General features: G+C 40.6%; 1 protein-coding gene across 7 annotated transcripts in view; it reads right to left on the bottom strand.

The window, feature by feature from the left end:
• LOC142906819 (uncharacterized) overlaps positions 1–16,356 on the bottom strand; it is a 138,780-nt gene that overhangs the window by 101,270 nt on the left and 21,154 nt on the right. The window lies entirely within an intron of this gene.

Genomic DNA, 16,356 nt, shown 5'->3' with positions numbered 1-16,356 from the left:
TCCATCACATGGGCTGTGAAGGCACACAATGAGAGGGCAAATGGTTATAAATATGCCTGGAGGCCCTAGTATCTTCAAAATAAATATTAACCCAAAACACCAAGCACACAATTTTGGCTGCCAGGCAACAATAGCAATATTTATAAAAGCAAAATTCAGCTAACATAGCAAAGGCTTATTCTTAGTTTTTTCGGTAAAGTCACGTTGAAGAGAAACAACAAAATAACAAAATATATATAAAACAATAAAAAATTCTCACGACGTTTCGACCATAACTCAAACGGTCATCATCAGGTGTGTCGGTTTGCATAAATGTATTTTGAAAACGGCATATTTATTTATTTATATATATATAAAAAACGTTTGCGTCACGCGCAACGATTGGCAGTTTGCCCAGGACTAGTCCATCTATTTTTTGAAAAGAGGAGGGGGGAGACGAAATTTGTTTTTATGTATGCTGTCTGAAAGCCACTGTAAGCGTGAACAATCAATCAAGAACTGAAATGATTTATCAAATCTTTCCAATGATTGCTAAGATAGAATCCATCTTCTCGGTTGAAATTGTCTCTGTGTTTGTATATGTGGATAGCCTCATGAACGAATCTCTCATGGAAGCCAGATGGCTTACAAAGAACCTCCGTCTTGGAGAAGTCAATGTCATGTGAGCCTACTGAATTATAACAATGATCTGCTACGGCCGAGGTGTTGGTCCTACCGGCCTGCTCTAGACCAATTCTTCGACCACATCAATTCCATACACCCAGCCATCAGATTTATCATGGAAGTCGAAATAGATGGCAAGATACCTTTTTTGGATGTCCTAATTAAAAAGAGACCTGATGGTTCATTGAGCCACTCTGTCTACAGGAAAGCTACCCATACGGATGCTTATCTGAAACCGGATTCCCACCACCATCCATCACAGAAGAATTCTCTCATCAAGACTCTGTATCATAGAGCCCAATGCATATCCGACCAGGAACACATAAGCAGTGAACTCAAGCACGTACACCAAGCTCTTAGGGCTAATGGTTACTCCGACTATACAATCCGCAAAGCTATCACTCAAACCATGAAGAAGAACCCTCTTGAGGAGCCTTTCAAAACCATCACTTTACCCTACATTGCTGGGATCACAAAAAATATCTCCAAAATCTTGAATAAACACAAGATCCAGGTCCGTTTCAACACATTACATAAAATCCGTAATCTGGTTCCGTCTGTAAAAGATGTGATTCCAGACATACAATACCCTGGTGTCTACAAACTAAGTTGCCTCTGTGGTAGTAGTTACATTGGAGAAACCAAACGCCATATCTCGGACCGCATTCGTGAACATAAAGCAGACCTTAAACACGGTAGGACCAACACCTCGGCCGTAGCAGATCATTGTTATAATTCAGTAGGCTCACATGACATTGACTTCTCCAAGACGGAGGTTCTTTGTAAGCCATCTGGCTTCCATGAGAGATTCGTTCATGAGGCTATCCACATATACAAACACAGAGACAATTTCAACCGAGAAGATGGATTCTATCTTAGCAATCATTGGAAAGATTTGATAAATCATTTCAGTTCTTGATTGATTGTTCACGCTTACAGTGGCTTTCAGACAGCATACATAAAAACAAATTTCGTCTCCCCCCTCCTCTTTTAAAAAAATAGATGGACTAGTCCTGGGCAAACTGCCAATCGTTGCGCGTGACGCAAACGTTATTTTTTATATATATATAAATAAATGTGCCGTTTTCAAAATAAATTTATGCAAACCGACACACCTGATGATGACCGTTTGAGTTATGGTCGAAACGTCGTGAGAATTTTTTATTGTTTTATATATATTTTGTTATTTTGTTGTTTCTCTTCAACGTGACTTTACCGAAAAAACTAAGAATATGAATTACTGCAGTCACGAAAGCTTCAAATCAAAATTTAATCGCCTCTACGGGGAGGGTTTTCACATAACTTTAAGATCCTTCAACAAACTCCGGGATAAGAAAGCTCAGCTGATCGAGTCTCTCACCTTCCTGAAGAGATGCCGCGACTCTGGGGTAATACCAATCGCATTTACACTCACCTCTGCTACTGTAACTTCTTCTAATGCGAAACGAATTCTTTTCAAAACTAGCTTAGCTCTTATCTCAGAAAAAATCAGACTTATACGCACAGAACTAGATCAGTTAGACAAGACACTCTACAAATCACACTTATCATTGACGGCAATAATGTCCACATCGGATTGGGAACATGTAGACAATATGACTGCCTCTTCAGCTGCTACTATGTCGACCAAATGTAAGGAAAACCTGATTTCCAAATTTAACCTCCTCTTCAACAAAAGACCGGACCCACACACCAAAAAGTTAGACGTTAATAAAGTTGTAATTAATCGCAGTAACAGTTCTATTTCCGATGGTCTGAAATCGGTTTTAGCTAAAGGTCTAAACTTTGCAGTCACACCTAAACACATACCAGTTAATGATATAATTGCCCAAGTAGACGTTGCTCTCAGGGGCCTGGGTCACATCGCTGCAGACGTAGCAAGATCTGAAATCGCTGCAACCCTCAAAAACGCTAAGATGCCAGCTAGCAACCTCAGCAAAGATGAGCGTTTTGAATTATATAAATTAAAAAAGAGGAATGATATTGTAGTTCTCTCAGCTGACAAAGGCAATGCTACTGTCATCATGGATAAAATAGAATACAACAACAAAATTAAAGAATTACTCGACGATGGTAGTTATACAAAAATAAAAAGAGATCCCACCAACAGCCTCGTCATACAAACCAACAAAATAATTTCTGATTCAACCGCATTAATTGATCAATCTAAACAGTTTTCGTTGAAACCTTCTGCTGCCAGGCCACCAAGATTATACGGCTTACCAAAAATACATAAAGTTGATACACCTCTTCGTCCCATAGTCTCTACTATCAGCTCCCCCACCTACAAACTAGCTCGTTTTTTGTCTGAAATCCTGCGTCCTTTCACTGGAAAGACCACCTCTGCGGTACAAAATTCTACTCACCTGGTATCAACAATCAAGGGTATTTCCCTGTCCCCAGACGACCTGCTTGTCAGTTTTGATGTAGTTTCCTTATTCACCAAGGTTCCTGTACCTGACACCATTGCAATCATTGAAGACTTGGTTCATCAAGGACTAAACACTGAGGTACCCCCCCTGGTGAGACACTGTTTAACCAATACATACTTCACTTGGAATGGAACTTTCTACAAACAAACTGAGGGCACCCCAATGGGCTCCCCCCTTTCTCCAGTTATAGCTAACATTTTCATGGAGAAATTTGAGACTGACGCCATCCAGACTGCCACTCTGCGCCCAACCTTATGGAAGAGGTACGTGGATGACACTTTTGTCATCTGGCCACATGGCCGGCCTGCTCTAGACCAATTCTTCGACCACATCAATTCCATACACCCAGCCATCAGATTTACCATGGAAGTCGAAATAGATGGCAAGATACCTTTTTTGGATGTCCTAATTAAAAAGAGACCTGATGGTTCATTGAGCCACTCTGTCTACAGGAAAGCTACCCATACGGATGCTTATCTGAAACCGGATTCCCACCACCATCCATCACAGAAGAATTCTCTCATCAAGACTCTGTATCATAGAGCCCAATGCATATCCGACCAGGAACACATAAGCAGTGAACTCAAGCACGTACACCAAGCTCTTAGGGCTAATGGTTACTCCGACTATACAATCCGCAAAGCTATCACTCAAACCATGAAGAAGAACCCTCTTGAGGAGCCTTTCAAAACCATCACTTTACCCTACATTGCTGGGATCACAAAAAATATCTCCAAAATCTTGAATAAACACAAGATCCAGGTCCGTTTCAACACATTACATAAAATCCGTAATCTGGTTCCGTCTGTAAAAGATGTGATTCCAGACATACAATACCCTGGTGTCTACAAACTAAGTTGCCTCTGTGGTAGTAGTTACATTGGAGAAACCAAACGCCATATCTCGGACCGCATTCGTGAACATAAAGCAGACCTTAAACACGGTAGGACCAACACCTCGGCCGTAGCAGATCATTGTTATAATTCAGTAGGCTCACATGACATTGACTTCTCCAAGACGGAGGTTCTTTGTAAGCCATCTGGCTTCCATGAGAGATTCGTTCATGAGGCTATCCACATATACAAACACAGAGACAATTTCAACCGAGAAGATGGATTCTATCTTAGCAATCATTGGAAAGATTTGATAAATCATTTCAGTTCTTGATTGATTGTTCACGCTTACAGTGGCTTTCAGACAGCATACATAAAAACAAATTTCGTCTCCCCCCTCCTCTTTTAAAAAAATAGATGGACTAGTCCTGGGCAAACTGCCAATCGTTGCGCGTGACGCAAACGTTATATTTTTATATATATATATATATATAAATAAATAAATGTGCCGTTTTCAAAATAAATTTATGCAAACCGACACACCTGATGATGACCGTTTGAGTTATGGTCGAAACGTCGTGAGAATTTTTTATTGTTTTATATATATTTTGTTATTTTGTTGTTTCTTTTCAACGTGACTTTACCGAAAAAACTAAGAATATGAATTACTGCAGTCACGAAAGCTTTAAATCAAAATTTAATCGCCTCTACGGGGAGGGTTTTCACATAACTTTAAGATCCTTCAACAAACTCCGGGATAAGAAAGCTCAGCTGATCGAGTCTCTCACCTTCCTGAAGAGATGCCGCGACTCTGGGGTAATACCAATCGCATTTACACTCACCTCTGCTACTGTAACTTCTTCTAATGCGAAACGAATTCTTTTCAAAACTAGCTTAGCTCTTATCTCAGAAAAAATCAGACTTATACGCACAGAACTAGATCAGTTAGACAAGACACTCTACAAATCACACTTATCATTGACGGCAATAATGTCCACATCGGATTGGGAACATGTAGACAATATGACTGCCTCTTCAGCTGCTACTATGTCGACCAAATGTAAGGAAAACCTGATTTCCAAATTTAACCTCCTCTTCAACAAAAGACCGGACCCACACACCAAAAAGTTAGACGTTAATAAAGTTGTAATTAATCGCAGTAACAGTTCTATTTCCGATGGTCTGAAATCCGTTTTAGCTAAAGGTCTAAACTTTGCAGTCACACCTAAACACATACCAGTTAATGATATAATTGCCCAAGTAGACGTTGCTCTCAGGGGCCTGGGTCACATCGCTGCAGACGTAGCAAGATCTGAAATCGCTGCAACCCTCAAAAACGCTAAGATGCCAGCTAGCAACCTCAGCAAAGATGAGCGTTTTGAATTATATAAATTAAAAAAGAGGAATGATATTGTAGTTCTCTCAGCTGACAAAGGCAATGCTACTGTCATCATGGATAAAATAGAATACAACAACAAAATTAAAGAATTACTCGACGATGGTAGTTATACAAAAATAAAAAGAGATCCCACCAACAGCCTCGTCATACAAACCAACAAAATAATTTCTGATTCAACCGCATTAATTGATCAATCTAAACAGTTTTCGTTGAAACCTTCTGCTGCCAGGCCACCAAGATTATACGGCTTACCAAAAATACATAAAGTTGATACACCTCTTCGTCCCATAGTCTCTACTATCAGCTCCCCCACCTACAAACTAGCTCGTTTTTTGTCTGAAATCCTGCGTCCTTTCACTGGAAAGACCACCTCTGCGGTACAAAATTCTACTCACCTGGTATCAACAATCAAGGGTATTTCCCTGTCCCCAGACGACCTGCTTGTCAGTTTTGATGTAGTTTCCTTATTCACCAAGGTTCCTGTACCTGACACCATTGCAATCATTGAAGACTTGGTTCATCAAGGACTAAACACTGAGGTACCCCCCCTGGTGAGACACTGTTTAACCAATACATACTTCACTTGGAATGGAACTTTCTACAAACAAACTGAGGGCACCCCAATGGGCTCCCCCCTTTCTCCAGTTATAGCTAACATTTTCATGGAGAAATTTGAGACTGACGCCATCCAGACTGCCACTCTGCGCCCAACCTTATGGAAGAGGTACGTGGATGACACTTTTGTCATCTGGCCACATGGCCGGCCTGCTCTAGACCAATTCTTCGACCACATCAATTCCATACACCCAGCCATCAGATTTACCATGGAAGTCGAAATAGATGGCAAGATACCTTTTTTGGATGTCCTAATTAAAAAGAGACCTGATGGTTCATTGAGCCACTCTGTCTACAGGAAAGCTACCCATACGGATGCTTATCTGAAACCGGATTCCCACCACCATCCATCACAGAAGAATTCTCTCATCAAGACTCTGTATCATAGAGCCCAATGCATATCCGACCAGGAACACATAAGCAGTGAACTCAAGCACGTACACCAAGCTCTTAGGGCTAATGGTTACTCCGACTATACAATCCGCAAAGCTATCACTCAAACCATGAAGAAGAACCCTCTTGAGGAGCCTTTCAAAACCATCACTTTACCCTACATTGCTGGGATCACAAAAAAGATCTCCAAAATCTTGAATAAACACAAGATCCAGGTCCGTTTCAACACATTACATAAAATCCGTAATCTGGTTCCGTCTGTAAAAGATGTGATTCCAGACATACAATACCCTGGTGTCTACAAACTAAGTTGCCTCTGTGGTAGTAGTTACATTGGAGAAACCAAACGCCATATCTCGGACCGCATTCGTGAACATAAAGCAGACCTTAAACACGGTAGGACCAACACCTCGGCCGTAGCAGATCATTGTTATAATTCAGTAGGCTCACATGACATTGACTTCTCCAAGACGGAGGTTCTTTGTAAGCCATCTGGCTTCCATGAGAGATTCGTTCATGAGGCTATCCACATATACAAACACAGAGACAATTTCAACCGAGAAGATGGATTCTATCTTAGCAATCATTGGAAAGATTTGATAAATCATTTCAGTTCTTGATTGATTGTTCACGCTTACAGTGGCTTTCAGACAGCATACATAAAAACAAATTTCGTCTCCCCCCTCCTCTTTTAAAAAAATAGATGGACTAGTCCTGGGCAAACTGCCAATCGTTGCGCGTGACGCAAACGTTATATTTATATATATATATATATATAAATAAATAAATAAATGTGCCGTTTTCAAAATAAATTTATGCAAACCGACACACCTGATGATGACCGTTTGAGTTATGGTCGAAACGTCGTGAGAATTTTTTATTGTTTTATATATATTTTGTTATTTTGTTGTTTCTTTTCAACGTGACTTTACCGAAAAAACTAAGAATATGAATTACTGCAGTCACGAAAGCTTTAAATCAAAATTTAATCGCCTCTACGGGGAGGGTTTTCACATAACTTTAAGATCCTTCAACAAACTCCGGGATAAGAAAGCTCAGCTGATCGAGTCTCTCACCTTCCTGAAGAGATGCCGCGACTCTGGGGTAATACCAATCGCATTTACACTCACCTCTGCTACTGTAACTTCTTCTAATGCGAAACGAATTCTTTTCAAAACTAGCTTAGCTCTTATCTCAGAAAAAATCAGACTTATACGCACAGAACTAGATCAGTTAGACAAGACACTCTACAAATCACACTTATCATTGACGGCAATAATGTCCACATCGGATTGGGAACATGTAGACAATATGACTGCCTCTTCAGCTGCTACTATGTCGACCAAATGTAAGGAAAACCTGATTTCCAAATTTAACCTCCTCTTCAACAAAAGACCGGACCCACACACCAAAAAGTTAGACGTTAATAAAGTCGTAATTAATCGCAGTAACAGTTCTATTTCCGATGGTCTGAAATCCGTTTTAGCTAAAGGTCTAAACTTTGCAGTCACACCTAAACACATACCAGTTAATGATATAATTGCCCAAGTAGACGTTGCTCTCAGGAGCCTGGGTCACATCGCTGCAGACGTAGCAAGATCTGAAATCGCTGCAACCCTCAAAAACGCTAAGATGCCAGCTAGCAACCTCAGCAAAGATGAGCGTTTTGAATTATAAATTAAAAAAGAGGAATGATATTGTAGTTCTCTCAGCTGACAAAGGCAATGCTACTGTCATCATGGATAAAATAGAATACAACAACAAAATTAAAGAATTACTCGACGATGGTAGTTATACAAAAATAAAAAGAGATCCCACCAACAGCCTCGTCATACAAACCAACAAAATAATTTCTGATTCAACCGCATTAATTGATCAATCTAAACAGTTTTCGTTGAAACCTTCTGCTGCCAGGCCACCAAGATTATACGGCTTACCAAAAATACATAAAGTTGATACACCTCTTCGTCCCATAGTCTCTACTATCAGCTCCCCCACCTACAAACTAGCTCGTTTTTTGTCTGAAATCCTGTGTCCTTTCACTGGAAAGACCACCTCTGCGGTACAAAATTCTACTCACCTGGTATCAACAATCAAGGGTATTTCCCTGTCCCCAGACGACCTGCTTGTCAGTTTTGATGTAGTTTCCTTATTCACCAAGGTTCCTGTACCTGACACCATTGCAATCATTGAAGACTTGGTTCATCAAGGACTAAACACTGAGGTACCCCCCCTGGTGAGACACTGTTTAACCAATACATACTTCACTTGGAATGGAACTTTCTACAAACAAACTGAGGGCACCCCAATGGGCTCCCCCCTTTCTCCAGTTATAGCTAACATTTTCATGGAGAAATTTGAGACTGACGCCATCCAGACTGCCACTCTGCGCCCAACCTTATGGAAGAGGTACGTGGATGACACTTTTGTCATCTGGCCACATGGCCGGCCTGCTCTAGACCAATTCTTCGACCACATCAATTCCATACACCCAGCCATCAGATTTACCATGGAAGTCGAAATAGATGGCAAGATACCTTTTTTGGATGTCCTAATTAAAAAGAGACCTGATGGTTCATTGAGCCACTCTGTCTACAGGAAAGCTACCCATACGGATGCTTATCTGAAACCGGATTCCCACCACCATCCATCACAGAAGAATTCTCTCATCAAGACTCTGTATCATAGAGCCCAATGCATATCCGACCAGGAACACATAAGCAGTGAACTCAAGCACGTACACCAAGCTCTTAGGGCTAATGGTTACTCCGACTATACAATCCGCAAAGCTATCACTCAAACCATGAAGAAGAACCCTCTTGAGGAGCCTTTCAAAACCATCACTTTACCCTACATTGCTGGGATCACAAAAAAGATCTCCAAAATCTTGAATAAACACAAGATCCAGGTCCGTTTCAACACATTACATAAAATCCGTAATCTGGTTCCGTCTGTAAAAGATGTGATTCCAGACATACAATACCCTGGTGTCTACAAACTAAGTTGCCTCTGTGGTAGTAGTTACATTGGAGAAACCAAACGCCATATCTCGGACCGCATTCGTGAACATAAAGCAGACCTTAAACACGGTAGGACCAACACCTCGGCCGTAGCAGATCATTGTTATAATTCAGTAGGCTCACATGACATTGACTTCTCCAAGACGGAGGTTCTTTGTAAGCCATCTGGCTTCCATGAGAGATTCGTTCATGAGGCTATCCACATATACAAACACAGAGACAATTTCAACCGAGAAGATGGATTCTATCTTAGCAATCATTGGAAAGATTTGATAAATCATTTCAGTTCTTGATTGATTGTTCACGCTTACAGTGGCTTTCAGACAGCATACATAAAAACAAATTTCGTCTCCCCCCTCCTCTTTTCAAAAAATAGATGGACTAGTCCTGGGCAAACTGCCAATCGTTGCGCGTGACGCAAACGTTAATTTATATATATATATATATATAAATAAATAAATGTGCCGTTTTCAAAATAAATTTATGCAAACCGACACACCTGATGATGACCGTTTGAGTTATGGTCGAAACGTCGTGAGAATTTTTTTATTGTTTTATATATATTTTGTTATTTTGTTGTTTCTTTTCAACGTGACTTTACCGAAAAAACTAAGAATATGAATTACTGCAGTCACGAAAGCTTTAAATCAAAATTTAATCGCCTCTACGGGGAGGGTTTTCACATAACTTTAAGATCCTTCAACAAACTCCGGGATAAGAAAGCTCAGCTGATCGAGTCTCTCACCTTCCTGAAGAGATGCCGCGACTCTGGGGTAATACCAATCGCATTTACACTCACCTCTGCTACTGTAACTTCTTCTAATGCGAAACGAATTCTTTTCAAAACTAGCTTAGCTCTTATCTCAGAAAAAATCAGACTTATACGCACAGAACTAGATCAGTTAGACAAGACACTCTACAAATCACACTTATCATTGACGGCAATAATGTCCACATCGGATTGGGAACATGTAGACAATATGACTGCCTCTTCAGCTGCTACTATGTCGACCAAATGTAAGGAAAACCTGATTTCCAAATTTAACCTCCTCTTCAACAAAAGACCGGACCCACACACCAAAAAGTTAGACGTTAATAAAGTCGTAATTAATCGCAGTAACAGTTCTATTTCCGATGGTCTGAAATCCGTTTTAGCTAAAGGTCTAAACTTTGCAGTCACACCTAAACACATACCAGTTAATGATATAATTGCCCAAGTAGACGTTGCTCTCAGGGGCCTGGGTCACATCGCTGCAGACGTAGCAAGATCTGAAATCGCTGCAACCCTCAAAAACGCTAAGATGCCAGCTAGCAACCTCAGCAAAGATGAGCGTTTTGAATTATATAAATTAAAAAAGAGGAATGATATTGTAGTTCTCTCAGCTGACAAAGGCAATGCTACTGTCATCATGGATAAAATAGAATACAACAACAAAATTAAAGAATTACTCGACGATGGTAGTTATACAAAAATAAAAAGAGATCCCACCAACAGCCTCGTCATACAAACCAACAAAATAATTTCTGATTCAACCGCATTAATTGATCAATCTAAACAGTTTTCGTTGAAACCTTCTGCTGCCAGGCCACCAAGATTATACGGCTTACCAAAAATACATAAAGTTGATACACCTCTTCGTCCCATAGTCTCTACTATCAGCTCCCCCACCTACAAACTAGCTCGTTTTTTGTCTGAAATCCTGCGTCCTTTCACTGGAAAGATCTCCTCTGCGGTACAAAATTCTACTCACCTGGTATCAACAATCAAGGGTATTTCCCTGTCCCCAGACGACCTGCTTGTCAGTTTTGATGTAGTTTCCTTATTCACCAAGGTTCCTGTACCTGACACCATTGCAATCATTGAAGACTTGGTTCATCAAGGACTAAACACTGAGGTACCCCCCCTGGTGAGACACTGTTTAACCAATACATACTTCACTTGGAATGGAACTTTCTACAAACAAACTGAGGGCACCCCAATGGGCTCCCCCCTTTCTCCAGTTATAGCTAACATTTTCATGGAGAAATTTGAGACTGACGCCATCCAGACTGCCACTCTGCGCCCAACCTTATGGAAGAGGTACGTGGATGACACTTTTGTCATCTGGCCACATGGCCGGCCTGCTCTAGACCAATTCTTCGACCACATCAATTCCATACACCCAGCCATCAGATTTACCATGGAAGTCGAAATAGATGGCAAGATACCTTTTTTGGATGTCCTAATTAAAAAGAGACCTGATGGTTCATTGAGCCACTCTGTCTACAGGAAAGCTACCCATACGGATGCTTATCTGAAACCGGATTCCCACCACCATCCATCACAGAAGAATTCTCTCATCAAGACTCTGTATCATAGAGCCCAATGCATATCCGACCAGGAACACATAAGCAGTGAACTCAAGCACGTACACCAAGCTCTTAGGGCTAATGGTTACTCCGACTATACAATCCGCAAAGCTATCACTCAAACCATGAAGAAGAACCCTCTTGAGGAGCCTTTCAAAACCATCACTTTACCCTACATTGCTGGGATCACAAAAAAGATCTCCAAAATCTTGAATAAACACAAGATCCAGGTCCGTTTCAACACATTACATAAAATCCGTAATCTGGTTCCGTCTGTAAAAGATGTGATTCCAGACATACAATACCCTGGTGTCTACAAACTAAGTTGCCTCTGTGGTAGTAGTTACATTGGAGAAACCAAACGCCATATCTCGGACCGCATTCGTGAACATAAAGCAGACCTTAAACACGGTAGGACCAACACCTCGGCCGTAGCAGATCATTGTTATAATTCAGTAGGCTCACATGACATTGACTTCTCCAAGACGGAGGTTCTTTGTAAGCCATCTGGCTTCCATGAGAGATTCGTTCATGAGGCTATCCACATATACAAACACAGAGACAATTTCAACCGAGAAGATGGATTCTATCTTAGCAATCATTGGAAAGATTTGATAAATCATTTCAGTTCTTGATTGATTGTTCACGCTTACAGTGGCTTTCAGACAGCATACATAAAAACAAATTTCGTCTCCCCCCTCCTCTTTTCAAAAAATAGATGGACTAGTCCTGGGCAAACTGCCAATCGTTGCGCGTGACGCAAACGTTATTTTTTATATATATATAAATAAATGTGCCGTTTTCAAAATAAATTTATGCAAACCGACACACCTGATGATGACCGTTTGAGTTATGGTCGAAACGTCGTGAGAATTTTTTATTGTTTTATATATATTTTGTTATTTTGTTGTTTCTCTTCAACGTGACTTTACCGAAAAAACTAAGAATATGAATTACTGCAGTCACGAAAGCTTTAAATCAAAATTTAATCGCCTCTACGGGGAGGGTTTTCACATAACTTTAAGATCCTTCAACAAACTCCGGGATAAGAAAGCTCAGCTGATCGAGTCTCTCACCTTCCTGAAGAGATGCCGCGACTCTGGGGTAATACCAATCGCATTTACACTCACCTCTGCTACTGTAACTTCTTCTAATGCGAAACGAATTCTTTTCAAAACTAGCTTAGCTCTTATCTCAGAAAAAATCAGACTTATACGCACAGAACTAGATCAGTTAGACAAGACACTCTACAAATCACACTTATCATTGACGGCAATAATGTCCACATCGGATTGGGAACATGTAGACAATATGACTGCCTCTTCAGCTGCTACTATGTCGACCAAATGTAAGGAAAACCTGATTTCCAAATTTAACCTCCTCTTCAACAAAAGACCGGACCCACACACCAAAAAGTTAGACGTTAATAAAGTCGTAATTAATCGCAGTAACAGTTCTATTTCCGATGGTCTGAAATCCGTTTTAGCTAAAGGTCTAAACTTTGCAGTCACACCTAATCACATACCAGTTAATGATATAATTGCCCAAGTAGACGTTGCTCTCAGGGGCCTGGGTCACATCGCTGCAGACGTAGCAAGATCTGAAATCGCTGCAACCCTCAAAAACGCTAAGATGCCAGCTAGCAACCTCAGCAAAGATGAGCGTTTTGAATTATATAAATTAAAAAAGAGGAATGATATTGTAGTTCTCTCAGCTGACAAAGGCAAAGCTACTGTCATCATGGATAAAATAGAATACAACAACAAAATTAAAGAATTACTCGACGATGGTAGTTATACAAAAATAAAAAGAGATCCCACCAACAGCCTCGTCATACAAACCAACAAAATAATTTCTGATTCAACCGCATTAATTGATCAATCTAAACAGTTTTCGTTGAAACCTTCTGCTGCCAGGCCACCAAGATTATACGGCTTACCAAAAATACATAAAGTTGATACACCTCTTCGTCCCATAGTCTCTACTATCAGCTCCCCCACCTACAAACTAGCTCGTTTTTTGTCTGAAATCCTGCGTCCTTTCACTGGAAAGACCACCTCTGCGGTACAAAATTCTACTCACCTGGTATCAACAATCAAGGGTATTTCCCTGTCCCCAGACGACCTGCTTGTCAGTTTTGATGTAGTTTCCTTATTCACCAAGGTTCCTGTACCTGACACCATTGCAATCATTGAAGACTTGGTTCATCAAGGACTAAACACTGAGGTACCCCCCCTGGTGAGACACTGTTTAACCAATACATACTTCACTTGGAATGGAACTTTCTACAAACAAACTGAGGGCACCCCAATGGGCTCCCCCCTTTCTCCAGTTATAGCTAACATTTTCATGGAGAAATTTGAGACTGACGCCATCCAGACTGCCACTCTGCGCCCAACCTTATGGAAGAGGTACGTGGATGACACTTTTGTCATCTGGCCACATGGCCGGCCTGCTCTAGACCAATTCTTCGACCACATCAATTCCATACACCCAGCCATCAGATTTACCATGGAAGTCGAAATAGATGGCAAGATACCTTTTTTGGATGTCCTAATTAAAAAGAGACCTGATGGTTCATTGAGCCACTCTGTCTACAGGAAAGCTACCCATACGGATGCTTATCTGAAACCGGATTCCCACCACCATCCATCACAGAAGAATTCTCTCATCAAGACTCTGTATCATAGAGCCCAATGCATATCCGACCAGGAACACATAAGCAGTGAACTCAAGCACGTACACCAAGCTCTTAGGGCTAATGGTTACTCCGACTATACAATCCGCAAAGCTATCACTCAAACCATGAAGAAGAACCCTCTTGAGGAGCCTTTCAAAACCATCACTTTACCCTACATTGCTGGGATCACAAAAAAGATCTCCAAAATCTTGAATAAACACAAGATCCAGGTCCGTTTCAACACATTACATAAAATCCGTAATCTGGTTCCGTCTGTAAAAGATGTGATTCCAGACATACAATACCCTGGTGTCTACAAACTAAGTTGCCTCTGTGGTAGTAGTTACATTGGAGAAACCAAACGCCATATCTCGGACCGCATTCGTGAACATAAAGCAGACCTTAAACACGGTAGGACCAACACCTCGGCCGTAGCAGATCATTGTTATAATTCAGTAGGCTCACATGACATTGACTTCTCCAAGACGGAGGTTCTTTGTAAGCCATCTGGCTTCCATGAGAGATTCGTTCATGAGGCTATCCACATATACAAACACAGAGACAATTTCAACCGAGAAGATGGATTCTATCTTAGCAATCATTGGAAAGATTTGATAAATCATTTCAGTTCTTGATTGATTGTTCACGCTTACAGTGGCTTTCAGACAGCATACATAAAAACAAATTTCGTCTCCCCCCTCCTCTTTTCAAAAAATAGATGGACTAGTCCTGGGCAAACTGCCAATCGTTGCGCGTGACGCAAACGTTATTTTTTATATATATATAAATAAATGTGCCGTTTTCAAAATAAATTTATGCAAACCGACACACCTGATGATGACCGTTTGAGTTATGGTCGAAACGTCGTGAGAATTTTTTATTGTTTTATATATATTTTGTTATTTTGTTGTTTCTCTTCAACGTGACTTTACCGAAAAAACTAAGAATATGAATTACTGCAGTCACGAAAGCTTTAAATCAAAATTTAATCGCCTCTACGGGGAGGGTTTTCACATAACTTTAAGATCCTTCAACAAACTCCGGGATAAGAAAGCTCAGCTGATCGAGTCTCTCACCTTCCTGAAGAGATGCCGCGACTCTGGGGTAATACCAATCGCATTTACACTCACCTCTGCTACTGTAACTTCTTCTAATGCGAAACGAATTCTTTTCAAAACTAGCTTAGCTCTTATCTCAGAAAAAATCAGACTTATACGCACAGAACTAGATCAGTTAGACAAGACACTCTACAAATCACACTTATCATTGACGGCAATAATGTCCACATCGGATTGGGAACATGTAGACAATATGACTGCCTCTTCAGCTGCTACTATGTCGACCAAATGTAAGGAAAACCTGATTTCCAAATTTAACCTCCTCTTCAACAAAAGACCGGACCCACACACCAAAAAGTTAGACGTTAATAAAGTCGTAATTAATCGCAGTAACAGTTCTATTTCCGATGGTCTGAAATCCGTTTTAGCTAAAGGTCTAAACTTTGCAGTCACACCTAAACACATACCAGTTAATGATATAATTGCCCAAGTAGACGTTGCTCTCAGGGGCCTGGGTCACATCGCTGCAGACGTAGCAAGATCTGAAATCGCTGCAACCCTCAAAAACGCTAAGATGCCAGCTAGCAACCTCAGCAAAGATGAGCGTTTTGAATTATATAAATTAAAAAAGAGGAATGATATTGTAGTTCTCTCAGCTGACAAAGGCAAAGCTACTGTCATCATGGATAAAATAGAATACAACAACAAAATTAAAGAATTACTCGACGATGGTAGTTATACAAAAATAAAAAGAGATCCCACCAACAGCCTCGTCATACAAACCAACAAAATAATTTCTGATTCAACCGCATTAATTGATCAATCTAAACAGTTTTCGTTGAAACCTTCTGCTGCCAGGCCACCAAGATTATACGGCTTACCAAAAATACATAAAGTTGATACACCTCTTCGTC

This window comes from Petromyzon marinus, chromosome 71 (assembly GCF_048934315.1).
Source record: "Petromyzon marinus isolate PM22_M1 ecotype Great Lakes invasive population chromosome 71, UKy_Petmar_22M1.pri1.0, whole genome shotgun sequence".
NCBI classification, from domain to species: domain Eukaryota; kingdom Metazoa; phylum Chordata; class Hyperoartia; order Petromyzontiformes; family Petromyzontidae; genus Petromyzon; species Petromyzon marinus.
This window is presented reverse-complemented; position numbering and strand designations above follow the sequence as displayed.